The sequence below is a fragment of the Styela clava genome, chromosome 3, assembly GCF_964204865.1.
Source record: "Styela clava chromosome 3, kaStyClav1.hap1.2, whole genome shotgun sequence".
Lineage (NCBI taxonomy): Eukaryota > Metazoa > Chordata > Ascidiacea > Stolidobranchia > Styelidae > Styela > Styela clava.
In genome coordinates, this window is record NC_135252.1 from 24,889,013 (window position 1) to 24,915,849 (window position 26,837).

Here is a 26,837-nt window from a genome sequence, read left to right on the forward strand (position 1 = left end):
TTTTCTATTTGAAATATTATATTACAAGTCTTCTCGTGGTAACAAATTTTGAAAAAAAAACTGGCAGCGGTGGGATTCGAACCCACGCCATTGAAATGACTGGTGCCTAAAACCAGCGCCTTAGACCGCTCGGCCACGTTAACCTACATATGTCAGCATTAATGTTTATTATATTTTCATCAACCTATGCAAATAGAATATTATATATGCATACTACGTTGTATAGATGAACCTTAAGCTTAGCAGTACGAGTGGACTTATTGGTTAAAATTATATATCAATGAAAGACTTTTTCTTAGTGTATATGCAAGAGGTTGGAACGAATCGAACATTTTTTAATTCAAACACCAAAGCACGCTGGAAATTTGTTATTGTTTAACTAAAGTAATCTGGAGATGCCGGGCATCGATCCCGGTACCTCACGCATGCTAAGCGCGCGCTCTACCATATGAGCTACATCCCCGATGCGACTATGTGGAGATGCCGGGCATCGATCCCGGTACCTCGCGCATGCTAAGCGCGCGCTCTACCATATGAGCTACATCCCCGATGCGACTATGTTTTTCATCAAACCTTATTAGTTTTTAGGATTTTTTTATTTGAATTAATAAATTACAAGTTATCGTGGTACCAAAGTTCGAGCAAAAATTGGCAGCGGTGGGATTCGAACCCACGCCATCGAAATGACTGGTGCCTTAAACCAGCGCCTTAGACCGCTCGGCCACGCTACCCTGCATATATCAGCGTTGATGTATATTCTATTTTCATCAACATATGCAAATAGAATAATATGTATGCAAAGTACGTTGTATAGATGAACCTTAAGCTTAGCATTGCGAGTGGTGAGATTTATGTCTGACAATTAGGAGCGGATTTCTATCTTTATTTTTTTGTGGTTAGTTTGACTTATTGGGTAAAATTATGAAATAATGAAAGACCTTTTTTGAGTGTATATGCCAGAGGTTGGAACGAATTGAAAATATATCCATTAAAACACAAAAGCACCCTGAAAATTTAGTATTGTTTAACAAAAGAAGTCTGGAGATTTCCCGGTACCTCGCGCATGCAAAGCGCGCGCTCTACCATATGAGCTACATCCCCCATGCGACTGTCGGTTTTGAACCAACGCTATCGAAATGACTGGTGCCTTAGACCAGCGCCTAAAAACGGAATTTGGAATTTTTCATCAAACATTATTAGTTTTCGGGATTTTTCTATTTGAAATATTATATTACAAGTCTTCTCGTGCAAAATGCAGGGTAGCGTGGCCGAGCGGTCTAAGGCGCTGGTTTAAGGCACCAGTCATTTCGATGGCGTGGGCTCGAATCCCACCGCTGCCAATTTTTGCACCCTGAAAATTTAGTATTGTTTAACAAAAGAAGTCTGGAGATGCCGGGCATCGATCACGGTACCTCGCGCATGCAAAGCGCGCGCTCTACCATATGAGCTACATCCCCCATGCGACTGGCGCATTCGAACCAACGCTATCGAAATGACTGGTGCATCAGACCAGCGCCTAAAACGGAATTTGGAATTCTTCATTAAACATTATTAGTTTTCGGGATTTTTCTATTTGAAATATTATATTACAAGTCTTCTCGTGGTAACAAATTTTGAAAAAAAAACTGGCAGCGGTGGGATTCGAACCCACGCCATTGAAATGACTGGTGCCTAAAACCAGCGCCTTAGACCGCTCGGCCACGTTACCCTACATATGTCAGCATTAATGTATATTATATTTTCATCAACCTATGCAAATAGAATAATATATATGCATACTACGTTGTATAGATGAACCTTAAGCTTAGCAGTGCGAGTGGAGGGATTAATGTCTTACAATTAAGAGCGGATTCATATCTTTAGTTTTTTATGGTTATTTTGACTTATTGGTTAAAATTATATATCAATGAAAGACTTTTTCTTAATGTATATGCGAGAGGTTGGAACGAATTGAACATTTTTTAATTCAAACACAAAAGCACGCTGGAAATTTGTTATTGCTTAACTAAAGCAATCTGGAGATGCCGGGCATCGATCCCGGTACCTCGCGCATGCTAAGCGCGCGCTCTACCATATGAGCTACATCCCCGATGCGACTATGTGGATATGCCGGGCATCGATCCCGGTACCTCGCGCATGCTAAGCGCGCGCTCTACCATATGAGCTACATCCCCGATGCGACTATGTTTTTCTTCAAACCTTATTAGTTTTTAGGATTTTTTTATTTGAATTAATATATTACAAGTTATCGTGGTATCAAAGTTCGAGCAAAAACTGGCAGCGGTGGGATTCGAACCCACGCCATCGAAATGACTGGTGCCTTAAACCAGCGCCTTAGACCGCTCGGCCACGCTACCCTGCATATATCAGCGTTGATGTATATTCTATTTTCATCAACATATGCAAATAGAATAATATGTATGCAAAGTACGTTGTATAGATGAACCTTAAGCTTAGCATTGCGAGTGGTGAGATTTATGTCTGACAATTAGGAGCGGATTTCTATCTTTATTTTTTTGTGGTTAGTTTGACTTATTGGGTAAAATTATGAAATAATGAAAGACCTTTTTTGAGTGTATATGCCAGAGGTTGGAACGAATTGAAAATATATCCATTAAAACACAAAAGCACCCTGAAAATTTAGTATTGTTTAACAAAAAAAGTCTGGAGATGCCGGGCATCGATCCCGGTACCTCGCGCATGCAAAGCGCGCGATCTACCATATGAGCTACATCCCCCATGCGACTGTCGGTTTCGAACCAACGCTATCGAAATGACTGGTGCCTTAGACCAGCGCCTAAAAACGGAATTTGGAATTTTTCATCAAACATTATTAGTTTTCGGGATTTTTCTATTTGAAATATTATATTACAAGTCTTCTCGTGGTAACAAATTTCGAACAAAAACTGGCAGCGGTGGGATTCGAACCAACGCCATTGAAATGACTGGTGCCTAAAACCAGCGCCTTAGACCGCTCGGCCACGCTACCCTCCATATGTCAGCGTTAATGTATATTCTATTTTCATCAACTTATGCAAATAGAATAATATATATGCATACTACGTTGTATAGATGAACCTTAAGCTTAGCAGTGCGAGTGGAGGAATTAATGTCTTTTAATTAAGAGCGGATTCATATCTTTAGTTTTTTATGGTTATTTTGACTTATTGGTTAATATTATAGATCAATGAAAGACTTTTTCTTAGTGTATATGCGAGAGGTTGGAACGAATTGAACATATTTTAATTCAAACACAAAAGCACCCTGGAAATTTATTATTGTTTAACAAAAGTAATCTGGAGATGCCGGGCATCGATGCCGGTACCTCGCGCATGCTAAGCGCGCGCTCTACCATATGAGCTACATCCCATCGTGTAGGTAGCGTAGCCGGGCGTTCTGAAACATCTGAAATTTCGTTGACATGTGCAGAGTTTGATGATATTGTTCCCTAGACTCCACGCGTGCCGAGACTGCGCTTTCTTTTAACTGTCCGCTTCCAAGTGTCTAGTAGTTTAAAACGTGTGAAATCTTGGTTGTGTATTCTAATCTTCAGTAAACGATAACGGTAAAATCGATTCAAAGTTTCAGTGAAAGTAAGTATGACATCAAAAGACTTAACTTTGTTTGTGGAACAGGCTTATCGTTGCAGTTGAGATGCGTGTTGCGATAGATTCTCCAGTCGAGGGGCAATCAAGTAAACGCTCCAAAAATCGAAACGCGTTATCACCTCACTCGAACAATCAACGGTCGACGCGACTCGGACCATGATGTCGCTATAAATTAGAAGACTTATGCAATCCAGGTACCTCGCGCACGCTAATCGCGCGCTCTACCATATGAGATACATCCCCGATGCGACTATGTTTTTCATCAAACCTTATTAGTTTTTTAGGATTTTTTTATTTGAATTAATAAATTACAAGTTATCGTGGTATCAAAGTTCGAGCCAAAATTGGCAGCGGTGGGATTCGAACCCACGCCATCGAAATGACTGGTGCCTTAAACCAGCGCCTTAGACCGCTCGGCCTCGCGCATGCTAAGCGCGCGCTCTACCATATGAGCTACATCCCCGATGCGACTATGTTTTTCATCAAACCTTATTAGTTTTTAGGATTTTTTTATTTGAATTAATATATTACAAGTTATCGTGGTATCAAAGTTCGAGCAAAAATTGGCAGCGGTGGGATTCGAACCCACGCCATCGAAATGACTGGTGCCTTAAACCAGCGCCTTAGACCGCTCGGCCACGCTACCCTGCATATATCAGCGTTGATGTATATTCTATTTTCATCAACATATGCAAATAGAATAATATGTATGCATAGTACGCTGTATAGATGAACCTTAAGCTTAGCATTGCGAGTGGTGAGATTTATGTCGGACAATTAGGAGCGGATTTCTATCTTTATTTTTTGTGGATATTTTGACTTATTGGGTAAAATTATAAAATAATGAAAGACCTTTTTTGAGTGTATATGCCAGAGGTTGGAACGAATTGAAAATATATCCATTAAAACACAAAAGCACCCTGAAAATTTAGTATTGTTTAACAAAAGAAGTCTGGAGATGCCGGGCATCGATCCCGGTACCTCGCGCATGCAAAGCGCGCGCTCTACCATATGAGCTACATCCCCCATGCGACTGTCGGTTTCGAACCAACGCTATCGAAATGACTGGTGCCTTAGACCAGCGCTTAAAAACGGAATTTAGAATTTTTCATCAAACATTATTAGTTTTCCGGATTTTTCTATTTGAAATATTATATTACAAGTCTTCTCGTGGTAACACATTTTTAAAAAAAACTGGCAGCGGTGGGATTCGAACCCACGCCATTGAAATGACTGGTGCCTAAAACCAGCGCCTTAGACCGCTCGGCCACGCTACCCTCCATATGTCAGCGTTAATGTATATTCTATTTTCATCAACTTATGCAAATAGAATAATATATATGCATACTACGTTGTATAGATGAACCTTAAGCTTAGCAGTGCGAGTGGAGGGATTATTGTCTTACAATTAAGAGCGGATTCATATCTTTAGTTTTTTATTGGTTGTTTTGACTTATTGGTTAAAATTATAAAATAATGAAAGACCTTTTTTGAGTGTATATGCCAGAGGTTGGAACGAATTGAAAATATATCCATTAAAACACAAAAGCACCCTGAAAATTTAGTATTGTTTAACAAAAGAAGTCTGGAGATGCCGGGCATCGATCCCGGTACCTCGCGCATGCAAAGCGCGCGCTCTACCATATGAGCTACATCCCCCATGCGACTGTCGGTTTCGAACCAACGCTATCGAAATGACTGGTGCCTTAGACCAGCGCCTAAAAACGGAATTTGGAATTTTTCATCAAACATTATTAGTTTTCGGGATTTTTCTATTTGAAATATTATATTACAAGTCTTCTCGTGGTAACACATTTAAAAAAAAAACTGGCAGCGGTGGGATTCGAACCCACGCCATTGAAATGACTGGTGCCTAAAACCAGCGCCTTAGACCGCTCGGCCACGCTACCCTCCATATGTCAGCGTTAATGTATATTCTATTTTCATCATTTTATGCAAATAGAATAATATATATGCATACTACGTTGTATAGATGAACCTTAAGCTTAGCAGTGCGAGTGGAGGGATTATTGTCTTACAATTAAGAGCGGATTCATATCTTTAGTTTTTTTATGGTTATTTTGACTTATTGGTTAAAATTATAGATCAATGAAAGACTTTTTCTTAGTGTATATGCGAGAGGTTGGAACGAATTGAACATATTTTAATTCAAACACAAAAGCACGCTGGAAATTTATAATTGTTTAACAAAAGTAATCTGGAGATGCCGGGCATCGATCCCGGTACCTCGCGCATGCTAAGCGCGCGCTCTACCATATGAGCTACATCCCCGAAGCGACTATGTTTTTCATCAAACCTTATTAGTTTGTAGGATTTTTTTATTTGAATTAATATATTACAAGTTATCGTGGTATCAAAGTTCGAGCAAAAATTGGCAGCGGTGGGATTCGAACCCACGCCATCGAAATGACTGGTGCCTTAAACCAGCGCCTTAGACCGCTCGGCCACGCTACCCTGCATATATCAGCGTTGATGTATATTCTATTTTCATCAACATATGCAAATAGAATAATATGTATGCATAGTACGTTGTATAGATGAACCTTAAGCTTAGCATTGCGAGTGGTGAGATTTATGTCTGACAATTAGGAGCGGATTTCTATCTTTATTTTTTTGTGGTTAGTTTGACTTATTGGGTAAAATTATGAAATAATGAAAGACCTTTTTTGAGTGTATATGCCAGAGGTTGGAACGAATTGAAAATATATCCATTAAAACACAAAAGCACCCTGAAAATTTAGTATTGTTTAACAAAAGAAGTCTGGAGATGCCGGTACCTCGCGCATGCAAAGCGCGCGCTCTACCATATGAGCTACATCCTCTACGCGACTGTCGGTTTCGAACCAACGCTATCGAAATGACTGGTACCTTAGACCAGCGCTTAAAAACGGAATTTGGAATTTTTCATCAAACATTATTAGTTTTCGGGATTTTTCTATTTGAAATATTATATTACAAGTCTTCTCGTGGTAACACATTTTTAAAAAAAACTGGCAGCGGTGGGATTCGAACCCACGCCATTGAAATGACTGGTGCCTAAAACCAGCGCCTTAGACCGCTCGGCCACGCTATCCTCCATATGTCAGCGTTAATGTATATTCTATTTTCATCAACTTATGCAAATAGAATAATATATATGCATACTACGTTGTATAGATGAACCTTAAGCTTAGCAGTGCGAGTGGAGGGATTATTGTCTTACAATTAAGAGCGGATTCATATCTTTAGTTTTTTATGGTTATTTTGACTTATTGGTTAAAATTATAAAATAATGAAAGACCTTTTTTGAGTGTATATGCCAGAGGTTGGAACGAATTGAAAATATATCCATTAAAACACAAAAGCACCCTGAAAATTTAGTATTGTTTAACAAAAGAAGTCTGGAGATGCCGGGCATCGATCCCGGTACCTCGCGCATGCAAAGCGCGCGCTCTACCATATGAGCTACATCCCCCACGCGACTGTCGGTTTCGAACCAACGCTATCGAAATGACTGGTGCCTTAGATCAGCGCCTAAAAACGGAATTTGGAATTTTTCATCAAACATTATTAGTTTTCGGGATTTTTCTATTTGAAATATTATATTACAAGTCTTCTCGTGGTAACACATTTTTTAAAAAAACTGGCAGCGGTGGGATTCGAACCCACGCCATTGAAATGACTGGTGCCTAAAACCAGCGCCTTAGACCGCTCGGCCACGCTACCCTCCATATGTCAGCGTTAATGTATATTCTATTTTCATCATTTTATGCAAATAGAATAATATATATGCATACTACGTTGTATAGATGAACCTTAAGCTTAGCAGTGCGAGTGGAGGGATTATTGTCTTACAATTAAGAGCGGATTCATATCTTTAGTTTTTTTATGGTTATTTTGACTTATTGGTTAAAATTATAGATCAATGAAAGACTTTTTCTTAGTGTATATGCGAGAGGTTGGAACGAATTGAACATATTTTAATTCAAACACAAAAGCACGCTGGAAATTTATAATTGTTTAACAAAAGTAATCTGGAGATGCCGGGCATCGATCCCGGTACCTCGCGCATGCTAAGCGCGCGCTCTACTATATGAGCTACATCCCCGATGCGACTATGTTTTTCATCAAACCTTCTTAGTTTTTAGGATTTTTTTATTTGAATTAATATATTACAAGTTATCGTGGTATCAAAGTTCGAGCAAAAATTGGCAGCGGTGGGATTCGAACCCACGCCATCGAAATGACTGGTGCCTTAAACCAGCGCCTTAGACCGCTCGGCCACGCTACCCTGCATATATCAGCGTTGATGTATATTCTATTTTCATCAACATATGCAAATAGAATAATATGTATGCATAGTACGTTGTATAGATGAACCTTAAGCTTAGCATTGCGAGTGGTGAGATTTATGTCTGACAATTAGGAGCGGATTTCTATCTTTATTTTTTTGTGGTTAGTTTGACTTATTGGGTAAAATTATGAAATAATGAAAGACCTTTTTTGAGTGTATATGCCAGAGGTTGGAACGAATTGAAAATATATCCATTAAAACACAAAAGCACCCTGAAAATTTAGTATTGTTTAACAAAAGAAGTCTGGAGATGCCGGGCATCGATCCCGGTACCTCGCGCATGCAAAGCGCGCGCTCTACCATATGAGCTACATCCTCCACGCGACTGTCGGTTTCGAACCAACGCTATCGAAATGACTGGTACCTTAGACCAGCGCTTAAAAACGGAATTTGGAATTTTTCATCAAACATTATTAGTTTTCGGGATTTTTCTATTTGAAATATTATATTACAAGTCTTCTCGTGGTAACACATTTTTAAAAAAAACTGGCAGCGGTGGGATTCGAACGCACGCCCTTGAAATGACTGGTGCCTAAAACCAGCGCCTTAGACCGCTCGGCCACGCTACCCTCCATATGTCAGCGTTAATGTATATTCTATTTTCATCAACTTATGCAAATAGAATAATATATATGCATACTACGTTGTATAGATGAACCTTAAGCTTAGCAGTGCGAGTGGAGGGATTATTGTCTTACAATTAAGAGCGGATTCATATCTTTAGTTTTTTATGGTTATTTTGACTTATTGGTTAAAATTATAAAATAATGAAAGACCTTTTTTGAGTGTATATGCCAGAGGTTGGAACGAATTGAAAATATATCCATTAAAACACAAAAGCACCCTGAAAATTTAGTATTGTTTAACAAAAGAAGTCTGGAGATGCCGGGCATCGATCCCGGTACCTCGCGCATGCAAAGCGCGCGCTCTACCATATGAGCTACATCCCCCACGCGACTGTCGGTTTCGAACCAACGCTATCGAAATGACTGGTGCCTTAGACCAGCGCCTAAAAACGGAATTTGGAATTTTTCATCAAACATTATTAGTTTTCGGGATTTTTCTATTTGAAATATTATATTACAAGTCTTCTCGTGGTAACACATTTTTTAAAAGAACTGGCAGCGGTGGGATTCGAACCCACGCCATTGAAATGACTGGTGCCTAAAACCAGCGCCTTAGACCGCTCGGCCACGCTACCCTCCATATGTCAGCGTTAATGTATATTCTATTTTCATCATTTTATGCAAATAGAATAATATATATGCATACTACGTTGTATAGATGAACCTTAAGCTTAGCAGTGCGAGTGGAGGGATTATTGTGTTACAATTAAGAGCGGATTCATATCTTTAGTTTTTTTATGGTTATTTTGACTTATTGGTTAAAATTATAGATCAATGAAAGACTTTTTCTTAGTGTATATGCGAGAGGTTGGAACGAATTGAACATATTTTAATTCAAACACAAAAGCACGCTGGAAATTTATAATTGTTTAACAAAAGTAATCTGGAGATGCCGGGCATCGATCCCGGTACCTCGCGCATGCTAAGCGCGCGCTCTACTATATGAGCTACATCCCCGATGCGACTATGTTTTTCATCAAACCTTCTTAGTTTTTAGGATTTTTTTATTTGAATTAATATATTACAAGTTATCGTGGTATCAAAGTTCGAGCAAAAATTGGCAGCGGTGGGATTCGAACCCACGCCATCGAAATGACTGGTGCCTTAAACCAGCGCCTTAGACCGCTCGGCCACGCTACCCTGCATATATCAGCGTTGATGTATATTCTATTTTCATCAACATATGCAAATAGAATAATATGTATGCATAGTACGTTGTATAGATGAACCTTAAGCTTAGCATTGCGAGTGGTGAGATTTATGTCTGACAATTAGGAGCGGATTTCTATCTTTATTTTTTTGTGGTTAGTTTGACTTATTGGGTAAAATTATGAAATAATGAAAGACCTTTTTTGAGTGTATATGCCAGAGGTTGGAACGAATTGAAAATATATCCATTAAAACACAAGAGCACCCTGTAAATTTAGTATTGTTTAACAAAAGAAGTCTGGAGATGCCGGGCTTCGATCCCGGTACCTCGCGCATGCAAAGCGCGCGCTCTACCATATGAGCTACATCCCCCATGCGACTGTCGGTTTCGAACCAACGCTATCGAAATGACTGGTGCCTTAGACCAGCGCCTAAAAACGGAATTTGGAATTTTTCATCAAACATTATTAGTTTTCGGGATTTTTCTATTTGAAATATTATATTACAAGTCTTCTCGTGGTAACAAATTTTGAACAAAAACTGGCAGCGGTGGGATTCGAAACCACGCCATTGAAATGACTGGTGCCTAAAACCAGCGCCTTAGACCGCTCGGCCACGCTACCCTCCACATGTCAGCGTTAATGTATATTCTATTTTCATCAACTTATGCAAATAGAATAATATATATGCATACTACGTTGTATAGATGAACCTTAAGCTTAGCAGTGCGAGTGGAGGGATTATTGTCTTACAATTAAGAGCGGATTCATATCTTTAGTTTTTTTATGGTTATTTTGACTTATTGGTTAAAATTATAGATCAATGAAAGACTTTTTCTTAGTGTATATGCGAGAGGTTGGAACGAATTGAACATATTTTAATTCAAACACAAAAGCACGCTGGAAATTTATAATTGTTTAACAAAAGTAATCTGGAGATGCCGGGCATCGATCCCGGTACCTCGCGCGTGCTAAGCGCGCGCTCTACCATATGAGCTACATCCCCGATGCGACTATGTTTTTCATCAAACCTTATTAGTTTTTAGGATTTTTTTATTTGAATTAATATATTACAAGTTATCGTGGTATCAAAGTTCGAGCAAAAATTGGCAGCGGTGGGATTCGAACCCACGCCATCGAAATGATTGGTGCCTTAAACCAGCGCCTTAGACCGCTCGGCCACGCTACCCTGCATATATCAGCGTTGATGTATATTCTATTTTCATCAACATATGCAAATAGAATAATATGTATGCATAGTACGTTGTATAGATGAACCTTAAGCTTAGCATTGCGAGTGGTGAGATTTATGTCTGACAATTAGGAGCGGATTTCTATCTTTATTTTTTTGTGGTTAGTTTGACTTATTGGGTAAAATTATGAAATAATGAAAGACCTTTTTTGAGTGTATATGCCAGAGGTTGGAACGAATTGAAAATATATCCATTAAAACACAAGAGCACCCTGTAAATTTAGTATTGTTTAACAAAAGAAGTCTGGAGATGCCGGGCTTCGATCCCGGTACCTCGCGCATGCAAAGCGCGCGCTCTACCATATGAGCTACATCCCCCATGCGACTGTCGGTTTCGAACCAACGCTATCGAAATGACTGGTGCCTTAGACCAGCGCCTAAAAACGGAATTTGGAATTTTTCATCAAACATTATTAGTTTTCGGGACTTTTCTATTTGAAGTATTATATTACAAGTCTTCTCGTGGTAACAAATTTCGAACTAAAACTGGCAGCGGTGGGATTCGAACCAACGCAATTAAAATGACTGGTGCCTAAAACCAGCGCCTTAGACCGCTCGGCCACGCTACCCTCCATATGTCAGCGTTAATGTATATTCTATTTTCATCAACTTATGCAAATAGAATAATATATATGCATACTATGTTGTATTGATGAACCTTAAGCTTAGCAGTGCGAGTGGAGGAATTAATGTCTTACAATTATGAGCGGATTCATATCTTTAGTTTTTTATGGTTATTTTGACTTATTGGTTAAAATTATAGATCAATGAAAGACTTTTTTTTGGTGTATATGCGAGAGGTTGGAACGAATTGAACATATTTTAATTCAAACACAAAAGCACCCTGGAAATTTATTATTGTTTAACAAAAGTAATCTGGAGATGCCGGGCATCGATCCCGGTACCTCGCGCATGCTAAGCGCGCGACTCCACGCGTGCCGAGACTGCGCTTCCTTTTAACTGTCCGTTTCCAAGTGTCTAGTAGTTTAAAACGTGTGAAATCTTGGTTGTGTATTCTAATCTTCAGTAAACGATAACGGTAAAATCGATTCAAAGTTTCAGTGAAAGTAAGTATGACATCAAAAGACTTAACTTATTTTGTGGAACAGGCTTATCGTTGCAGTTGAGATGCGTGTTGCGATAGATTCTCCAGTCGAGGGGCAATCAAGTAAACGCCCCAAAAATCGAAACGCGTTATCACCTCACTCGAACAATCAACGGTCGACGCGACCCGGACCATGATGTCGCTATAAATTAGAAGACTTATGCAATCTACCATATGAGCTACATCCCCGATGCGACTATGTTTTTCATCAAACCTTATTAGTTTTTAGGATTTTTTTATTTGAATTAATATATTACAAGTTATCGTGGTATCAAAGTTCGAGCATAAATTGGCAGCGGTGGGATTCGAACCCACGCCGTAGAAATGACTGGTGCCTTAAACCAGCGCCTTAGACCGCTCGGCCACGCTACCCTGCATATATCAGCGTTGATGTATATTCTATTTTCATCAACATATGCAAATTGAATAATATGTATGCATAGTACGTTGTATAGATGAACCTTAAGCTTAGCATTGCGAGTGGTGAGATTTATGTCTGAAGATTAGGAGCGGATTTCTATCTTTATTTTTTTGTGGTTATTTTGACTTATTGGGTAAAATTATAAAATAATGAAAGACCTTTTTTGAGTGTATATGCCAGAGGTTGGAACGAATTGAAAATATATCCATTAAAACACAAAAGCACCCTGAAAATTTAGTATTGTTTAACAAAAGAAGTCTGGAGATGCCGGGCATCGATCCCGGTACCTCGCGCATGCAAAGCGCGCGCTCTACCATATGAGCTACATCCCCCATGCGACTGTCGGTTTCGAACCAACGCTATCGAAATGACTGGTGCCTTAGACCAGCGCCTAAAAACGGAATTTGGAATTTTTCATCAAACATTATTAGTTTTCGGGATTTTTCTATTTGAAATATTATATTACAAGTCTTCTCGTGGTAACACATTTTAAAAAAATACTGGCAGCGGTGGGATTCGAACCCACGCCATTGAAATGACTGGCGCCTAAAACCAGCGCCTTAGACCGCTCGGCCACGCTAGCCACCATATGTCAGCGTTAATGTATATTCTATTTTCATCAACTTATGCAAATAGAATAATATATATGCATACTACGTTGTATAGATGAACCTTAAGCTTAGCAGTGCGAGTGGAGGGATTATTGTCTTACAATTAAGAGCGGATTCATATCTTTAGTTTTTTTATGGTTATTTTGACTTATTGGTTAAAATTATAAAATAATGAAAGACCTTTTTTGAGTGTATATGCCAGAGGTTGGAACGAATTGAAAATATATCCATTAAAACACAAAAGCACCCTGAAAATTTAGTATTGTTTAACAAAAGAAGTCTGGAGATGCCGGGCATCGATCCCGGTACCTCGCGCATGCAAAGCGCGCGCTCTACCATTGAGCTACATCCCCCATGCGACTGTCGGTTTCGAACCAACGCTATCGAAATGACTGGTGCCTTAGACCAGCGCCTAAAAACGGAATTTGGAATTTTTCATCAAACATTATTAGTTTTCGGGATTTTTCTATTTGAAATATTATATTACAAGTCTTCTCGTTGTAACACTTTTTTAGAAAAAGTTGGCAGCGGTGGGATTCGAACCCACGCCATTGAAATGACTGGTGCCTAAAACCAGCGCCTTAGACCGCTCGGCCACGCTACCCTCCATATGTCAGCGTTAATGTATATTCTATTTTCATCAACTTATGCAAATAGAATAATATATATGCATACTACGTTGTATAGATGAACCTTAAGCTTAGCAGTGCGAGTGGAGGGATTATTGTCTTACAATTAAGAGTGGATTCATATCTTTAGTTTTTTTATGGTTATTTTGACTTATTGGTTAAAATTATAGATCAATGAAAGACTTTTTCTTAGTGTATATGCGAGAGGTTGGAACGAATTGAACATATTTTAATTCAAACACAAAAGCACGCTGGAAATTTATAATTGTTTAACAAAAGTAATCTGGAGATGCCGGACATCGATCCCGGTACCTCGCGCATGCTAAGCGCGCGCTCTACCATATGAGCTACATACCCGATGCGACTATGTTTTTCATCAAACCTTATTAGTTTTTAGGATTTTTTTATTTGAATTAGTATATTACAAGTTATCGTGGTATCAAAGTTCGAGCAAAAATTGGCAGCGGTGGGATTCGAACCCACGCCATCGAAATGACTGGTGCCTTAAACCAGCGCCTTAGACCGCGCGGCCACGCTACCCTGCATTTATCAGCGTTGATGTATATTCTATTTTCATCAACATATGCAAATAGAATAATATGTATGCATAGTACGTTGTATAGTTGAACCTTAAGCTTAGCATTGCGAGTGGTGAGATTTATGTCTGACAATTAGGAGCGGATTTCTATCTTTATTTTTTTGTGGTTAGTTTGACTTATTGGGTAAAATTATGAAATAATGAAAGACCTTTTTTGAGTGTATATGCCAGAGGTTGGAACGAATTGAAAATATATCCATTAAAACACAAAGGCACCCTGAAAATTTAGTATTGTTTAACAAAAGAAATCTGGAGATGCCGGGCATCGATCCCGGTACCTCGCGCATGCAAAGCGCGCGCTCTACCATATGAGCTACATCCCCTATGCGACTGTCGGTTTCGAACCAACGCTATCAAAATGACTGGTGCCTTAGACCAGCGCCTAAAAACGGAATTTGGAATTTTACATCAAACATTATTAGTTTTCGGGATTTTTCTATTTGAAATATTATATTACAAGTCTTCTCGTGGTAACAAATTTCGAACAAAAACTGGCAGCGGTGGGATTCGAACCAACGCCATTGAAATGACTGGTGCCTAAAACCAGCGCCTTAGACCGCTCGGCCACGCTACCCTCCATATGTCAGCGTTAATGTATATTCTATTTTCATCAACTTATGCAAATAGAATAATATATATGCATACTACGTTGTATTGATGAACCTTAAGCTTAGCAGTGCGAGTGGAGGAATTAATGTCTTACAATTAAGAGCGGATTCATATCTTTAGTTTTTATGGTTATTTTGACTTATTGGTTAAAATTATAGATCAATGAAAGACTTTTTCTTGGTGTATATGCGAGAGGTTGGAACGAATTGAACATATTTTAATTCAAACACAAAAGCACCCTGGAAATTTATTATTGTTTAACAAAAGTAATCTGGAGATGCCGGGCATCGATCCCGGTACCTCGCGCATGCTAAGCGCGCGCTCTACCATATGAGCTACATCCCATCGTGTAGGTAGCGTAGCCGGGCGTTCTGAAACATATGAAATTTCGTTGACATGTGCAGAGTTTGTTGATATTGTTCCCTAGACTCCACGCGTGCCGAGACTGCGCTTCCTTTTGACTGTCCGCTTCCAAGTGTCTAGTAGTTTAAAACGTGTAAAATCTTGGTTGTGTATTCTAATCTTCAGTAAACGATAACGGTAAAATCGATTCAAAGTTTCAGTGAAAGTAAGTATGACATCAAAAGACTTAACTTATTTTGTGGAACAGGCTTATCGTTGCAGTTGAGATGCGTGTTGCGAGAGATTCTCCAGTCGAGGGGCAATCAAGTAAACGCCCCAAAAATCGAAACGCGTTATCACCTCACTCGAACAATCAACGGTCGACTCGACCCGGACCATGATGTCGCTATAAATTAGAAGACTTATGCAATCCAGGTACCACGCGCACGCTAATCGCGCGCTCTACCATATGAGCTACATCCCCGATGTGACTATGTTTTTCATCAAACCTTATTAGTTTTTAGGATTTCTTTATTTGAATTAATATATTACAAGTTATAGTGGTATCAAAGTTCGAGCCAAAATTGGCAGCGGTGGGATTCGAACCCACGCCATCGAAATGACTGGTGCCTTAAACCAGCGCCTTAGACCGCTCGGCCACGCTACCCTGCATATATCAGCGTTGATGTATATTCTATTTTCATCAACATATGCAAATAGAATAATATGTATGCATAGAACGTTGTATAGATGAATCTTAAGCTTAGCATTGCGAGTGGTGAGATTTATGTCTGACAATTAGGAGTGGATTTCTATCTTTATTTTTTTGTGGTTATTTTGACTTATTGGGTAAAATTATAAAATAATGAAAGACCTTTTTTGAGTGTATATGCCAGAGGTTGGAACGAATTGAAAATATATCCATTAAAACACAAAAGCACCCTGAAAATTTAGTATTGTTTAACAAAAGAAGTCTGGAGATGCCGGGCATCGATCCCGGTACCTTGCGCATGCAAAGCGCGCGCTCCACCATATGAGCTACATCCCCCATGCGACTGTCGGTTTCGAACCAACGCTATCGAAATGACTGGTGCCTTAGACCAGCGCCTAAAAACGGAATTTGGAATTTTTCATCAAACATTATTAGTTTTCGGGATTTTCCTATTTGAAATATTATATTACAAGTCTTCTCGTGGTAACACTTTTTTAGAAAAAGTTGGCAGCGGAGGGATTCGAACCCACGCCATTGAAATGACTGGTGCCTAAAACCAGCGCCTTAGACCGCTCGGCCACGCTACCCTCCATATGTCAGCGTTAATGTATATTCTATTTTCATCAACTTATGCAAATAGAATAATATATATGCATACTACGTTGTATAGATGAATCTTAAGCTTAGCAGTGCGAGTGGAGGGATTATTGTCTTACAATTAAGAGCGGATTCATATCTTTAGTTTTTTTATGGTTATTTTGACTTATTGGTTAAAATTATAGATCAATGAAAGACTTTTTCTTAGTGTATATGCGAGAGGTTGGAACGAATTGAACATATTTTAATTCAAACACAAAAGCACGCTGGAAATTTATAATTGTTTAACAAAAGTAATCTGGAGATGCCGGGCATCGATCCCGGTACCTCGCGCATGCTAAGCGCGCGCTCTACCATATGAGCTACATCCCCGATGCGACTATGTTTTTCATCAAACCTTATTAGTTTTTAGGATTTTTTTATTTGAATTAATATATTACAAGTTATCGTGGTATCAAAGTTCGAGCAAAAATTGGCAGCGGTGGGATTCGAACCCACGCCATCGAAATGACTGGTGCCTTAAACCAGCGCCTTAGACCGCTCGGCCACGCTACCCTGCATATATCAGCGTTGATGTATATTCTATTTTCATCAACATATGCAAATAGAATAATATGTATGCATAGTACGTTGTATAGATGAACCTTAAGCTTAGCATTGCGAGTGGTGAGATTTATGTCTGACAATTAGGAGCGGATTTCTATCTTTATTTTTTTGTGGTTAGTTTGACTTATTGGGTAAAATTATGAAATAATGAAAGACCTTTTTTGAGTGTATATGTCAGAGGTTGGAACGAATTGAAAATATATCCATTAAAACACAAAAGCACCCTGAAAATTTAGTATTGTTTAACAAATGAAATCTGGAGATGCCGGGCATCGATCCCGGTACCTCGCGCATGCAAAGCGCGCGCTCTACCATATGAGCTACATCCCCCATGCGACTGTCGGTTTCGAACCAACGCTATCGAAATGACTGGTGCCTTAGACCAGCGCCTAAAAACGGAATTTGGAATTTTTCATCAAACATTATTAGTTTTCGGGATTTTTCTATTTGAAATATTATATTACAAGTCTTCTCGTGGTAACAAATTTCGAACAAAAACTGGCAGCGGTGGGATTCGAACCAACGCCATTGAAATGACTGGTGCCTAAAACCAGCGCCTTAGACCGCTCGGCCACGATACCCTCCATATGTCAGCGTTAATGTATATTCTATTTTCATCAACTTATGCAAATAGAATAATATATATGCATACTACGTTGTATTGATGAACCTTAAGCTTAGCAGTGCGAGTGGAGGAATTAATTTCTTACAATTAAGAGCGGATTCATGTCTTTAGTTTTTTATGGTTATTTTGAATTATTGGTTAAAATTATAGATCAATGAAAGACTTTTTCTTGGTGTATATGCGAGAGGTTGGAACGAATTGAACATATTTTAATTCAAACACAAAAGCACCCTGGAAATTTATTATTGTTTAACAAAAGTAATCTGGAGATGCCGGGCATCGATCGCGGTACCTCGCGCATGCTAAGCGCGCGCTCTACCATATGAGCTACATCCCATCGTGTAGGTAGCGTAGCCGGGCGTTCTGAAACATATAAAATTTCGTTGACATGTGCAGAGTTTGTTGATATTGTTCCCTAGACCAGCGCCTTAGACCGCTCGGCCACGCTAGCCACCATATGTCAGCGTTAATGTATATTCTATTTTCATCAACTTATGCAAATAGAATAATATATATGCATACTACGTTGTATAGATGAACCTTAAGCTTAGCAGTGCGAGTGGAGGGATTATTGACTTACAATTAAGAGCGGATTCATATCTTTAGTTTTTTTATGGTTATTTTGACTTATTGGTTAAAATTATAAAATAATGAAAGACCTTTTTTGAGTGTATATGCCAGAGGTTGGAACGAATTGAAAATATATCCATTAAAACACAAAAGCACCCTGAAAATTTAGTATTGTTTAACAAAAGAAGTCTGGAGATGCCGGGCATCGATCCCGGTACCTCGCGCATGCAAAGCGCGCGCTCTACCATATGAGCTACATCCCCCATGCGACTGTCGGTTTCGAACCAACGCTATCGAAATGACTGGTGCCTTAGACCAGCGCCTAAAAACGGAATTTGGAATTTTTCATCAAACATTATTAGTTTTCGGGATTTTTCTATTTGAAATATTATATTACAAGTCTTCTCGTGGTAACACTTTTTTAGAAAAAGTTGGCAGCGGTGGGATTCGAACCCACGCCATTGAAATGACTGGTGCCTAAAACCAGCGCCCTAGACCGCTCGGCCACGCTACCCTCCATATGTCAGCGTTAATGTATATTCTATTTTCTTCAACTTATGCAAATAGAATAATATATATGCATACTACGTTGTATAGATGAACCTTAAGCTTAGCAGTGCGAGTGGAGGGATTATTGTCTTACAATTAAGAGCGGATTCATATCTTTAGTTTTTTTATGGTTATTTTGACTTATTGGTTAAAATTATAGATCAATGAAAGACTTTTTTTTAGTGTATATGCGAGAGGTTGGAACGAATTGAACATATTTTAATTCAAACACAAAAGCACGCTGGAAATTTATAATTGTTTAACAAAAGTAATCTGGAGATGCCGGGCATCGATCCCGGTACCTCGCGCATGCTAAGCGCGCGCTCTACCATATGAGCTACATCCCCCATGCGACTGTCGGTTTCGAACCAACGCTATCGAAATGACTGGTGCCTTAGACCAGCGCCTAAAAACGGAATTTGGAATTTTTCATCAAACATTATTAGTTTTCGAGATTTTTCTATTTGAAATATTATATTACAAGTCTTCTCGTGGTAACAAATTTCGAACAAAAACTGGCAGCGGTGGGATTCGAACCAACGCCATTGAAATGACTGGTGCCTAAAACCAGCGCCTTAGACCGCTCGGCCACGCTACCCTCCATATGTCAGCGTTAATGTATATTCTATTTTCATCAACTTATGCAAATAGAATAATATATATGCATACTACGTTGTATTGATGAACTTTAAGCTTAGCAGTGCGAGTGGAGGAATTAATGTCTTACAATTAAGAGCGGATTCATATCTTTAGTTTTTTATGGTTATTTTGACTTATTGGTTAAAATTATAGATCAATGAAAGACTTTTTCTTGGTGTATATGCGAGAGGTTGGAACGAATTGAACATATTTTAATTCAAACACAAAAGCACCCTGGAAATTTATTATTGTTTAACAAAAGTAATCTGGAGATGCCGGGCATCGATCCCGGTACCTCGCGCATGCTAAGCGCGCGCTCTACCATATGAGCTACATCCCATCGTGTAGGTAGCGTAGCCGGGCGTTCTGAAACATATGAAATTTCGTTGACATGTGCAGAGTTTGTTGATATTGTTCCCTAGACTCAACGCGTGCCGAGACTGCGCTTCCTTTTAACTGTCCGCTTCCAAGTGTCTAGTAGTTTAAAACGTGTGAAATCTTGGTTGTGTATTCTAATCTTCAGTAAACGATAACGGTAAAATCGATTCAAAGTTTCAGTGAAAGTAAGTATGACATCAAAAGACTTAACTTATTTTGTGGAACAGGCATATCGTTGCAGTTGAGATGCGTGTTGCGATAGATTCTCCAGTCGAGGGGCAATCAAGTAAACGCCCCAAAAATCGAAACGCGTTATCACCTCACTCGAACAATCAACGGTCGACGCGACCCGGACCATGATGTCGCTATAAATTAGAAGACTTATGCAATCCAGGTACCTCGCGCACGCTAATCGCGCGCTCTACCATATGAGCTACATCCCCGATGTGACTATGTTTTTCATCAAACCTTATTAGTTTTTAGGATTTTTTTTTTGAATTAATATATTACAAGTTATCGTGGTATTAAAGTTCGAGCAAAAATTGGCAGCGGTGGGATTCGAACCCACGCCATCGAAATGACTGGTGCCTTAAACCAGCGCCTTAGACCGCTCGGCCACGCTACCCTGCATATATCAGCGTTGATGTATATTCTATTTTCATCAACATATGCAAATAGAATAATATGTATGCATAGTACGTTGTATAGATGAACCTTAAGCTTAGCATTGCGAGTGGTGAGATTTATGTCTGACAATTAGGAGCGGATTTCTATCTTTATTTTTTTGTGGTTAGTTTGACTTATTGGGTAAAATTATGAAATAATGAAAGACCTTTTTTGAGTGTATATGCCAGAGGTTGGAACGAATTGAAAATATATCCATCAAAACACAAAAGCACCCTGAAAATTTAGTATTGTTTAACAAAAGAAGTCTGGAGATGCCGGGCATCGATCCCGGTACCTCGCGCATGCAAAGCGCGCGCTCTACCATATGAGCTACATCCCCCATGCGACTGTCGGTTTCGAACCAACGCTATCGAAATGTAGTTAATTGGTTAAAATTATAGATCAATGAAAGACTTTTTCCTGGTGTATATGCGAGAGGTTGGAACGAATTGAACATATTTTAATTCAAACACAAAAGCACCCTGGAAATTTATTATTGTTTAACAAAAGTAATCTGGAGATGCCGGGCATCGATCCCGGTACCTCGCGCATGCTAAGCGCGCGCTCTACCATATGAGCTACATCCCATCGTGTAGGTAGCGTAGCCGGGCGTTCTGAAACATCTGAAATTTTGTTGACATGTGCAGAGTTTGTTGATATTGTTCCCTAGACTCCACGCGTGCCGAGACTGCGCTTCCTTTTGACTGTCCGCTTCCAAGTGTCTAGTAGTTTAAAACGTGTAAAATCTTGGTTGTGTATTCTAATCTTCAGTAAACGATAACGGTAAAATCGATTCAAAGTTTCAGTGAAAGTAAGTATGACATCAAAAGACTTAACTTATTTTGTGGAACAGGCTTATCGTTGCAGTTGAGATGCGTGCTGCGAGAGATTCTCCAGTCGAGGGGCAATCAAGTAAACGCCCCAAAAATCGAAACGCGTTATCACCTCACTCGAACAATCAACGGTCGACGCGACCCGGACCATGATGTCGCTATAAATTAGAAGACTTATGCAATCCAGGTACCACGCGCACGCTAATCGCGCGCTCTACCATATGAGCTACATCCCCGATGTGACTATGTTTTTCATCAAACCTTATTAGTTTTTAGGATTTCTTTATTTGAATTAATATATTACAAGTTATAGTGGTATCAAAGTTCGAGCCAAAATTGGCAGCGGTGGGATTCGAACCCACGCCATCGAAATGACTGGTGCCTTAAACCAGCGCCTTAGACCGCTCGGCCACGCTACCCTGCATATATCAGCGTTGATGTATATTCTATTTTCATCAACATATGCAAATAGAATAATATGTATGCACAGTACGTTGTATAGATGAACCTTAAGCTTAGCATTGCGAGTGGTGAGATTTATGTCTGACAATTAGGAGCGGATTTCTATCTTTATTTTTTTGTGGTTAGTTTGACTTATTGGGTAAAATTATGAAATAATGAAAGACCTTTTTTGAGTGTATATGCCAGAGGTTGGAACGAATTGAAAATATATCCATTAAAACACAAAAGCACCCTGAAAATTTAGTATTGTTTAACAAAAGAAGTCTGGAGATGCCGGGCGTCGATCCCGGTACCTCGCGCATGCAAAGCGCGCGCTCTACCATATGAGCTACATCCCCCATGCGACTGTCGGTTTCGAACCAACGCTATCGAAATGACTGGTGCCTTAGACCAGCGCCTAAAAACGGAATTTGGAATTTTTCATCAAACATTATTAGTTTTCGGGATTTTTCTATTTGAAATATTATATTACAAGTCTTCTCGTGGTAACAAATTTCGAACAAAAACTGGCAGCGGTGGGATTCGAACCAACGCCATTGAAATGACTGGTGCCTAAAACCAGCGCCTTAGACCGCTCGGCCACGATACCCTCCATATGTCAGCGTTAATGTATATTCTATTTTCATCAACTTATGCAAATAGAATAATATATATGCATACTACGTTGTATTGATGAACCTTAAGCTTAGCAGTGCAAGTGGAGGAATTAATTTCTTACAATTAAGAGCGGATTCATATCTTTAGTTTTTTATGGTTATTTTGACTTATTGGTTAAAATTATAGATCAATGAAAGACTTTTTCTTGGTGTATATGCGAGAGGTTGGAACGAATTGAACATATTTTAATTCAAACACAAAAGCACCCTGGAAATTTATTATTGTTTAACAAAAGTAATCTGGAGATGCCGGGCATCGATCGCGGTACCTCGCGCATGCTAAGCGCGCGCTCTACCATATGAGCTACATCCCATCGTGTAGGTAGCGTAGCCGGGCGTTCTGAAACATATGAAATTTCGTTGACATGTGCAGAGTTTGTTGATATTGTTCCCTAGACCAGCGCCTTAGACCGCTCGGCCACGCTAGCCACCATATGTCAGCGTTAATGTATATTCTATTTTCATCAACTTATGCAAATAGAATAATATATATGCATACTACGTTGTATAGATGAACCTTAAGCTTAGCAGTGCGAGTGGAGGGATTTTTGTCTTACAATTAAGAGCGGATTCATATCTTTAGTTTTTTTATGGTTATTTTGACTTATTGGTTAAAATTATAAAATAATGAAAGACCTTTTTTGAGTGTATATGCCAGAGGTTGGAACGAATTGAAAATATATCCATTAAAACACAAAAGCACCCTGAAAATTTAGTATTGTTTAACAAAAGAAGTCTGGAGATGCCGGGCATCGATCCCGGTACCTCGCGCATGCAAAGCGCGCGCTCTACCATATGAGCTACATCCCCTATGCGACTGTCGGTTTCGAACCAACGCTATCGAAATGACTGGTGCCTTAGACCAGCGCCTAAAAACGGAATTTGGAATTTTTCATCAAACATTATTAGTTTTCGGGATTTTTCTATTTGAAATGTTATATTACAAGTCTTCTCGTGGTAACACATTTTTTAAAAAAACTGGCAGCGGTGGGATTCGAACCCACGCCATTGAAATGACTGGTGCCTAAAACCAGCGCCTTAGACCGCTCGGCCACGATACCCTCCATATGTCAGCGTTAATGTATATTCTATTTTCATCAACTTATGCAAATAGAATAATATATATGCATACTACGTTGTATAGATGAACCTTAAGCTTAGCAGTGCGAGTGGAGGGATTATTGTCTTACAATTAAAAGCGGATTCATATCTTTAGTTTTTTTATGGTTATTTTGACTTATTGGTTAAAATTATAGATCAATGAAAGACTTTTTCTTGGTGTATATGCGAGAGGTTGGAACGAATTGAACATATTTTAATTCAAACACAAAAGCACCCTGGAAATTTATTATTGTTTAACAAAAGTAATCTGGAGATGCCGGGCATCGATCGCGGTACCTCGCGCATGCTAAGCGCGCGCTCTACCATATGAGCTACATCCCATCGTGTAGGTAGCGTAGCCGGGCGTTCTGAAACATATGAAATTTCGTTGACATGTGCAGAGTTTGTTGATATTGTTCCCTAGACCAGCGCCTTAGACCGCTCGGCCACGCTAGCCACCATATGTCAGCGTTAATGTATATTCTATTTTCATCAACTTATGCAAATAGAATAATATATATGCATACTACGTTGTATAGATGAACCTTAAGCTTAGCAGTGCGAGTGGAGGGATTTTTGTCTTACAATTAAGAGCGGATTCATATCTTTAGTTTTTTTATGGTTATTTTGACTTATTGGTTAAAATTATAAAATAATGAAAGACCTTTTTTGAGTGTATATGCCAGAGGTTGGAACGAATTGAAAATATATCCATTAAAACACAAAAGCACCCTGAAAATTTAGTATTGTTTAACAAAAGAAGTCTGGAGATGCCGGGCATCGATCCCGGTACCTCGCGCATGCAAAGCGCGCGCTCTACCATATGAGCTACATCCCCCATGCGACTGTCGGTTTCGAACCAACGCTATCGAAATGACTGGTGCCTTAGACCAGCGCCTAAAAACGGAATTTGGAATTTTTCATCAAACATTATTAGTTTTCGGGATTTTTCTATTTGAAATGTTATATTACAAGTCTTCTCGTGGTAACACATTTTTTAAAAAAACTGGCAGCGGTGGGATTCGAACCCACGCCATTGAAATGACTGGTGCCTAAAACCAGCGCCTTAGACCGCTCGGCCACGATACCCTCCATATGTCAGCGTTAATGTATATTCTATTTTCATCAACTTATGCAAATAGAATAATATATATGCATACTACGTTGTATAGATGAACCTTAAGCTTAGCAGTGCGAGTGGAGGGATTATTGTCTTACAATTAAAAGCGGATTCATATCTTTAGTTTTTTTATGGTTATTTTGACTTATTGGTTAAAATTATAGATCAATGAAAGACTTTTTCTTGGTGTATATGCGAGAGGTTGGAACGAATTGAACATATTTTAATTCAAACACAAAAGCACCCTGGAAATTTATTATTGTTTAACAAAAGTAATCTGGAGATGCCGGGCATCGATCCCGGTACCTCGCGCATGCTAAGCGCGCGCTCTACCATATGAGCTACATCCTCCATGCGACTGTCGGTTTCGAACCAACGCTATCGAAATGACTGGTGCCTTAGACCAGCGCCTAAAAACGGAATTTGGAATTTTTTATCAAACATTATTAGTTTTCGGGATTTTTCTATTTGAAATATTATATTACAAGTCTTCTCGTGGTAACAAATTTCGAACAAAAACTGGCAGCGGTGGGATTCGAACCCACGCCATTGAAATGACTGGTGCCTAAAACCAGCGCCTTAGACCGCTCGGCCACGCTACCCTCCATATGTCAGCGTTAATGTATATTCTATTTTCATCAACTTATGCAAATAGAATAATATATATGCATACTACGTTGTATAGATGAACCTTAAGCTTAGCAGTGCGAGTGGAGGGATTATTGTCTTACAATTAAGAGCGGATTCATATCTTTAGTTTTTTTATGGTTATTTTGACTTATTGGTTAAAATTATAGATCAATGAAAGACTTTTTCTTAGTGTATATGCGAGAGGTTGGAACGAATTGAACATATTTCAATTCAAACACAAAAGCACGCTGGAAATTTATAATTGTTTAACAAAAGTAGTCTGGAGATGCCGGGCATCGATCCCGGTACCTCGCGCATGCTAAGCGCGCGCTCTACCATATGAGCTACATCCCCGATGCGACTATGTTTTTCATCAAACCTTATTAGTTTTTAGGATTTTTTTATTTGAATTAATATATTACAAGTTATCGTGGTATCAAAGTTCGAGAAAAAATTGGCAGCGGTGGGATTCGAACCCACGCCATCGAAATGACTGGTGCCTTAAACCAGCGCCTTAGACCGCTCGGCCACGCTACCCTGCATATATCAGCGTTGATGTATATTCTATTTTCATCAACATATGCAAATAGAATAATATGTATGCATAGTACGTTGTATAGATGAACCTTAAGCTTAGCATTGCGAGTGGTGAGATTTATGTCTGACAATTAGGAGCGGATTTCTATCTTTATTTTTTTGTGGTTAGTTTGACTTATTGGGTAAAATTATGAAATAATGAAAGACCTTTTTTGAGTGTATATGCCAGAGGTTGGAACGAATTGAAAATATATCCATTAAAACACAAAAGCACCCTGAAAATTTAGTATTGTTTAACAAAAGAAGTCTGGAGATGCCGGGCATCGATCCCGGTACCTCGCGCATGCAAAGCGCGCGCTCTACCATATGAGCTACATCCCCCATGCGACTGTCGGTTTCGAACCAACGCTATCGAAATGACTGGTGCCTTAGACCAGCGCCTAAAAACGGAATTTGGAATTTTTCATCAAACATTATTAGTTTTCGGGATTTTTCTATTTGAAATGTTATATTACAAGTCTTCTCGTGGTAACACATTTTTAAAAAAAACTGGCAGCGGTGGGATTCGAACCCACGCCATTGAAATGACTGGTGCCTAAAACCAGCGCCTTAGACCGCTCGGCCACGCTACCCTCCATATGTCAGCGTTGATGTATATTCTATTTTCATCAACTTATGCAAATAGAATAATATATATGCATACTACGTTGTATAGATGAACCTTAAGCTTAGCAGTGCGAGTGGAGGGATTATTGTCTTACAATTAAAAGCGGATTCATATCTTTAGTTTTTTTATGGTTATTTTGACTTATTGGTTAAAATTATAGATCAATGAAAGACTTTTTCTTAGTGT

At 39.2% G+C, this 26,837-nt stretch overlaps 58 non-coding genes across 58 annotated transcripts; 1 reads left to right on the plus strand and 57 right to left on the minus strand.

The window, feature by feature from the left end:
• Positions 1 to 61: 61 nt before the first annotated feature.
• Positions 62 to 144, minus strand: Trnal-uag (transfer RNA leucine (anticodon UAG)). The gene has a single exon. It is a non-coding gene; the product is annotated as a tRNA-Leu (tRNA).
• A 331-nt stretch (positions 145 to 475) lies between these two features.
• Trnaa-agc (transfer RNA alanine (anticodon AGC)) lies at positions 476 to 548 on the minus strand. The gene has a single exon. It is a non-coding gene; the product is annotated as a tRNA-Ala (tRNA).
• A 101-nt stretch (positions 549 to 649) lies between these two features.
• Positions 650 to 731, minus strand: Trnal-aag (transfer RNA leucine (anticodon AAG)). The gene has a single exon. It is a non-coding gene; the product is annotated as a tRNA-Leu (tRNA).
• Positions 732 to 1,258: 527 nt separating this feature from the next.
• Trnal-aag (transfer RNA leucine (anticodon AAG)) lies at positions 1,259 to 1,340 on the plus strand. The gene has a single exon. It is a non-coding gene; the product is annotated as a tRNA-Leu (tRNA).
• Positions 1,341 to 1,626: 286 nt separating this feature from the next.
• Positions 1,627 to 1,708, minus strand: Trnal-uag (transfer RNA leucine (anticodon UAG)). The gene has a single exon. It is a non-coding gene; the product is annotated as a tRNA-Leu (tRNA).
• Positions 1,709 to 2,016: 308 nt separating this feature from the next.
• Trnaa-agc (transfer RNA alanine (anticodon AGC)) lies at positions 2,017 to 2,089 on the minus strand. The gene has a single exon. It is a non-coding gene; the product is annotated as a tRNA-Ala (tRNA).
• Positions 2,090 to 2,275: 186 nt separating this feature from the next.
• Trnal-aag (transfer RNA leucine (anticodon AAG)) lies at positions 2,276 to 2,357 on the minus strand. The gene has a single exon. It is a non-coding gene; the product is annotated as a tRNA-Leu (tRNA).
• Positions 2,358 to 2,907: 550 nt separating this feature from the next.
• Positions 2,908 to 2,989, minus strand: Trnal-uag (transfer RNA leucine (anticodon UAG)). Its single transcript has one exon. It is a non-coding gene; the product is annotated as a tRNA-Leu (tRNA).
• Positions 2,990 to 4,172: 1,183 nt separating this feature from the next.
• Positions 4,173 to 4,254, minus strand: Trnal-aag (transfer RNA leucine (anticodon AAG)). The gene has a single exon. It is a non-coding gene; the product is annotated as a tRNA-Leu (tRNA).
• A 307-nt stretch (positions 4,255 to 4,561) lies between these two features.
• Trnaa-ugc (transfer RNA alanine (anticodon UGC)) lies at positions 4,562 to 4,634 on the minus strand. Its single transcript has one exon. It is a non-coding gene; the product is annotated as a tRNA-Ala (tRNA).
• Positions 4,635 to 4,803: 169 nt separating this feature from the next.
• Positions 4,804 to 4,885, minus strand: Trnal-uag (transfer RNA leucine (anticodon UAG)). Its single transcript has one exon. It is a non-coding gene; the product is annotated as a tRNA-Leu (tRNA).
• Positions 4,886 to 5,194: 309 nt separating this feature from the next.
• On the minus strand, positions 5,195 to 5,267 carry Trnaa-ugc (transfer RNA alanine (anticodon UGC)). Its single transcript has one exon. It is a non-coding gene; the product is annotated as a tRNA-Ala (tRNA).
• Positions 5,268 to 5,436: 169 nt separating this feature from the next.
• Positions 5,437 to 5,518, minus strand: Trnal-uag (transfer RNA leucine (anticodon UAG)). Its single transcript has one exon. It is a non-coding gene; the product is annotated as a tRNA-Leu (tRNA).
• Positions 5,519 to 5,827: 309 nt separating this feature from the next.
• Positions 5,828 to 5,900, minus strand: Trnaa-agc (transfer RNA alanine (anticodon AGC)). Its single transcript has one exon. It is a non-coding gene; the product is annotated as a tRNA-Ala (tRNA).
• A 101-nt stretch (positions 5,901 to 6,001) lies between these two features.
• Positions 6,002 to 6,083, minus strand: Trnal-aag (transfer RNA leucine (anticodon AAG)). Its single transcript has one exon. It is a non-coding gene; the product is annotated as a tRNA-Leu (tRNA).
• A 537-nt stretch (positions 6,084 to 6,620) lies between these two features.
• On the minus strand, positions 6,621 to 6,703 carry Trnal-uag (transfer RNA leucine (anticodon UAG)). The gene has a single exon. It is a non-coding gene; the product is annotated as a tRNA-Leu (tRNA).
• A 307-nt stretch (positions 6,704 to 7,010) lies between these two features.
• On the minus strand, positions 7,011 to 7,083 carry Trnaa-ugc (transfer RNA alanine (anticodon UGC)). The gene has a single exon. It is a non-coding gene; the product is annotated as a tRNA-Ala (tRNA).
• A 169-nt stretch (positions 7,084 to 7,252) lies between these two features.
• Positions 7,253 to 7,334, minus strand: Trnal-uag (transfer RNA leucine (anticodon UAG)). Its single transcript has one exon. It is a non-coding gene; the product is annotated as a tRNA-Leu (tRNA).
• Positions 7,335 to 7,817: 483 nt separating this feature from the next.
• Positions 7,818 to 7,899, minus strand: Trnal-aag (transfer RNA leucine (anticodon AAG)). Its single transcript has one exon. It is a non-coding gene; the product is annotated as a tRNA-Leu (tRNA).
• A 550-nt stretch (positions 7,900 to 8,449) lies between these two features.
• On the minus strand, positions 8,450 to 8,531 carry Trnal-uag (transfer RNA leucine (anticodon UAG)). The gene has a single exon. It is a non-coding gene; the product is annotated as a tRNA-Leu (tRNA).
• A 308-nt stretch (positions 8,532 to 8,839) lies between these two features.
• On the minus strand, positions 8,840 to 8,912 carry Trnaa-ugc (transfer RNA alanine (anticodon UGC)). Its single transcript has one exon. It is a non-coding gene; the product is annotated as a tRNA-Ala (tRNA).
• A 169-nt stretch (positions 8,913 to 9,081) lies between these two features.
• On the minus strand, positions 9,082 to 9,163 carry Trnal-uag (transfer RNA leucine (anticodon UAG)). Its single transcript has one exon. It is a non-coding gene; the product is annotated as a tRNA-Leu (tRNA).
• A 483-nt stretch (positions 9,164 to 9,646) lies between these two features.
• Trnal-aag (transfer RNA leucine (anticodon AAG)) lies at positions 9,647 to 9,728 on the minus strand. The gene has a single exon. It is a non-coding gene; the product is annotated as a tRNA-Leu (tRNA).
• A 308-nt stretch (positions 9,729 to 10,036) lies between these two features.
• Trnaa-ugc (transfer RNA alanine (anticodon UGC)) lies at positions 10,037 to 10,109 on the minus strand. Its single transcript has one exon. It is a non-coding gene; the product is annotated as a tRNA-Ala (tRNA).
• A 169-nt stretch (positions 10,110 to 10,278) lies between these two features.
• Positions 10,279 to 10,360, minus strand: Trnal-uag (transfer RNA leucine (anticodon UAG)). Its single transcript has one exon. It is a non-coding gene; the product is annotated as a tRNA-Leu (tRNA).
• Positions 10,361 to 10,669: 309 nt separating this feature from the next.
• Positions 10,670 to 10,742, minus strand: Trnaa-agc (transfer RNA alanine (anticodon AGC)). The gene has a single exon. It is a non-coding gene; the product is annotated as a tRNA-Ala (tRNA).
• A 101-nt stretch (positions 10,743 to 10,843) lies between these two features.
• Positions 10,844 to 10,925, minus strand: Trnal-aag (transfer RNA leucine (anticodon AAG)). The gene has a single exon. It is a non-coding gene; the product is annotated as a tRNA-Leu (tRNA).
• Positions 10,926 to 11,233: 308 nt separating this feature from the next.
• Trnaa-ugc (transfer RNA alanine (anticodon UGC)) lies at positions 11,234 to 11,306 on the minus strand. The gene has a single exon. It is a non-coding gene; the product is annotated as a tRNA-Ala (tRNA).
• A 169-nt stretch (positions 11,307 to 11,475) lies between these two features.
• Positions 11,476 to 11,557, minus strand: Trnal-uag (transfer RNA leucine (anticodon UAG)). Its single transcript has one exon. It is a non-coding gene; the product is annotated as a tRNA-Leu (tRNA).
• Positions 11,558 to 12,383: 826 nt separating this feature from the next.
• On the minus strand, positions 12,384 to 12,465 carry Trnal-aag (transfer RNA leucine (anticodon AAG)). The gene has a single exon. It is a non-coding gene; the product is annotated as a tRNA-Leu (tRNA).
• Positions 12,466 to 12,773: 308 nt separating this feature from the next.
• On the minus strand, positions 12,774 to 12,846 carry Trnaa-ugc (transfer RNA alanine (anticodon UGC)). Its single transcript has one exon. It is a non-coding gene; the product is annotated as a tRNA-Ala (tRNA).
• A 169-nt stretch (positions 12,847 to 13,015) lies between these two features.
• On the minus strand, positions 13,016 to 13,098 carry Trnal-uag (transfer RNA leucine (anticodon UAG)). Its single transcript has one exon. It is a non-coding gene; the product is annotated as a tRNA-Leu (tRNA).
• Positions 13,099 to 13,406: 308 nt separating this feature from the next.
• On the minus strand, positions 13,407 to 13,478 carry Trnaa-ugc (transfer RNA alanine (anticodon UGC)). The gene has a single exon. It is a non-coding gene; the product is annotated as a tRNA-Ala (tRNA).
• Positions 13,479 to 13,647: 169 nt separating this feature from the next.
• On the minus strand, positions 13,648 to 13,729 carry Trnal-uag (transfer RNA leucine (anticodon UAG)). Its single transcript has one exon. It is a non-coding gene; the product is annotated as a tRNA-Leu (tRNA).
• A 483-nt stretch (positions 13,730 to 14,212) lies between these two features.
• On the minus strand, positions 14,213 to 14,294 carry Trnal-aag (transfer RNA leucine (anticodon AAG)). The gene has a single exon. It is a non-coding gene; the product is annotated as a tRNA-Leu (tRNA).
• Positions 14,295 to 14,602: 308 nt separating this feature from the next.
• Positions 14,603 to 14,675, minus strand: Trnaa-ugc (transfer RNA alanine (anticodon UGC)). Its single transcript has one exon. It is a non-coding gene; the product is annotated as a tRNA-Ala (tRNA).
• Positions 14,676 to 14,844: 169 nt separating this feature from the next.
• Trnal-uag (transfer RNA leucine (anticodon UAG)) lies at positions 14,845 to 14,926 on the minus strand. Its single transcript has one exon. It is a non-coding gene; the product is annotated as a tRNA-Leu (tRNA).
• Positions 14,927 to 15,888: 962 nt separating this feature from the next.
• Positions 15,889 to 15,970, minus strand: Trnal-aag (transfer RNA leucine (anticodon AAG)). The gene has a single exon. It is a non-coding gene; the product is annotated as a tRNA-Leu (tRNA).
• Positions 15,971 to 16,520: 550 nt separating this feature from the next.
• Trnal-uag (transfer RNA leucine (anticodon UAG)) lies at positions 16,521 to 16,602 on the minus strand. Its single transcript has one exon. It is a non-coding gene; the product is annotated as a tRNA-Leu (tRNA).
• A 309-nt stretch (positions 16,603 to 16,911) lies between these two features.
• Trnaa-agc (transfer RNA alanine (anticodon AGC)) lies at positions 16,912 to 16,984 on the minus strand. The gene has a single exon. It is a non-coding gene; the product is annotated as a tRNA-Ala (tRNA).
• Positions 16,985 to 17,085: 101 nt separating this feature from the next.
• Trnal-aag (transfer RNA leucine (anticodon AAG)) lies at positions 17,086 to 17,167 on the minus strand. Its single transcript has one exon. It is a non-coding gene; the product is annotated as a tRNA-Leu (tRNA).
• Positions 17,168 to 17,475: 308 nt separating this feature from the next.
• Positions 17,476 to 17,548, minus strand: Trnaa-ugc (transfer RNA alanine (anticodon UGC)). Its single transcript has one exon. It is a non-coding gene; the product is annotated as a tRNA-Ala (tRNA).
• A 1,055-nt stretch (positions 17,549 to 18,603) lies between these two features.
• Positions 18,604 to 18,676, minus strand: Trnaa-ugc (transfer RNA alanine (anticodon UGC)). The gene has a single exon. It is a non-coding gene; the product is annotated as a tRNA-Ala (tRNA).
• A 169-nt stretch (positions 18,677 to 18,845) lies between these two features.
• On the minus strand, positions 18,846 to 18,927 carry Trnal-uag (transfer RNA leucine (anticodon UAG)). The gene has a single exon. It is a non-coding gene; the product is annotated as a tRNA-Leu (tRNA).
• Positions 18,928 to 19,236: 309 nt separating this feature from the next.
• Positions 19,237 to 19,309, minus strand: Trnaa-agc (transfer RNA alanine (anticodon AGC)). Its single transcript has one exon. It is a non-coding gene; the product is annotated as a tRNA-Ala (tRNA).
• Positions 19,310 to 19,478: 169 nt separating this feature from the next.
• On the minus strand, positions 19,479 to 19,560 carry Trnal-uag (transfer RNA leucine (anticodon UAG)). The gene has a single exon. It is a non-coding gene; the product is annotated as a tRNA-Leu (tRNA).
• Positions 19,561 to 20,522: 962 nt separating this feature from the next.
• Trnal-aag (transfer RNA leucine (anticodon AAG)) lies at positions 20,523 to 20,604 on the minus strand. The gene has a single exon. It is a non-coding gene; the product is annotated as a tRNA-Leu (tRNA).
• A 308-nt stretch (positions 20,605 to 20,912) lies between these two features.
• Trnaa-ugc (transfer RNA alanine (anticodon UGC)) lies at positions 20,913 to 20,985 on the minus strand. The gene has a single exon. It is a non-coding gene; the product is annotated as a tRNA-Ala (tRNA).
• An 830-nt stretch (positions 20,986 to 21,815) lies between these two features.
• Positions 21,816 to 21,897, minus strand: Trnal-aag (transfer RNA leucine (anticodon AAG)). The gene has a single exon. It is a non-coding gene; the product is annotated as a tRNA-Leu (tRNA).
• Positions 21,898 to 23,333: 1,436 nt separating this feature from the next.
• Positions 23,334 to 23,406, minus strand: Trnaa-ugc (transfer RNA alanine (anticodon UGC)). Its single transcript has one exon. It is a non-coding gene; the product is annotated as a tRNA-Ala (tRNA).
• A 169-nt stretch (positions 23,407 to 23,575) lies between these two features.
• Trnal-uag (transfer RNA leucine (anticodon UAG)) lies at positions 23,576 to 23,657 on the minus strand. The gene has a single exon. It is a non-coding gene; the product is annotated as a tRNA-Leu (tRNA).
• Positions 23,658 to 24,462: 805 nt separating this feature from the next.
• Trnaa-ugc (transfer RNA alanine (anticodon UGC)) lies at positions 24,463 to 24,535 on the minus strand. The gene has a single exon. It is a non-coding gene; the product is annotated as a tRNA-Ala (tRNA).
• Positions 24,536 to 24,704: 169 nt separating this feature from the next.
• Trnal-uag (transfer RNA leucine (anticodon UAG)) lies at positions 24,705 to 24,786 on the minus strand. Its single transcript has one exon. It is a non-coding gene; the product is annotated as a tRNA-Leu (tRNA).
• Positions 24,787 to 25,337: 551 nt separating this feature from the next.
• Trnal-uag (transfer RNA leucine (anticodon UAG)) lies at positions 25,338 to 25,419 on the minus strand. The gene has a single exon. It is a non-coding gene; the product is annotated as a tRNA-Leu (tRNA).
• Positions 25,420 to 25,728: 309 nt separating this feature from the next.
• On the minus strand, positions 25,729 to 25,801 carry Trnaa-agc (transfer RNA alanine (anticodon AGC)). The gene has a single exon. It is a non-coding gene; the product is annotated as a tRNA-Ala (tRNA).
• A 101-nt stretch (positions 25,802 to 25,902) lies between these two features.
• Positions 25,903 to 25,984, minus strand: Trnal-aag (transfer RNA leucine (anticodon AAG)). Its single transcript has one exon. It is a non-coding gene; the product is annotated as a tRNA-Leu (tRNA).
• Positions 25,985 to 26,292: 308 nt separating this feature from the next.
• Positions 26,293 to 26,365, minus strand: Trnaa-ugc (transfer RNA alanine (anticodon UGC)). The gene has a single exon. It is a non-coding gene; the product is annotated as a tRNA-Ala (tRNA).
• Positions 26,366 to 26,534: 169 nt separating this feature from the next.
• Trnal-uag (transfer RNA leucine (anticodon UAG)) lies at positions 26,535 to 26,616 on the minus strand. Its single transcript has one exon. It is a non-coding gene; the product is annotated as a tRNA-Leu (tRNA).
• Between the last annotated feature and the right edge of the window lie 221 nt (positions 26,617 to 26,837).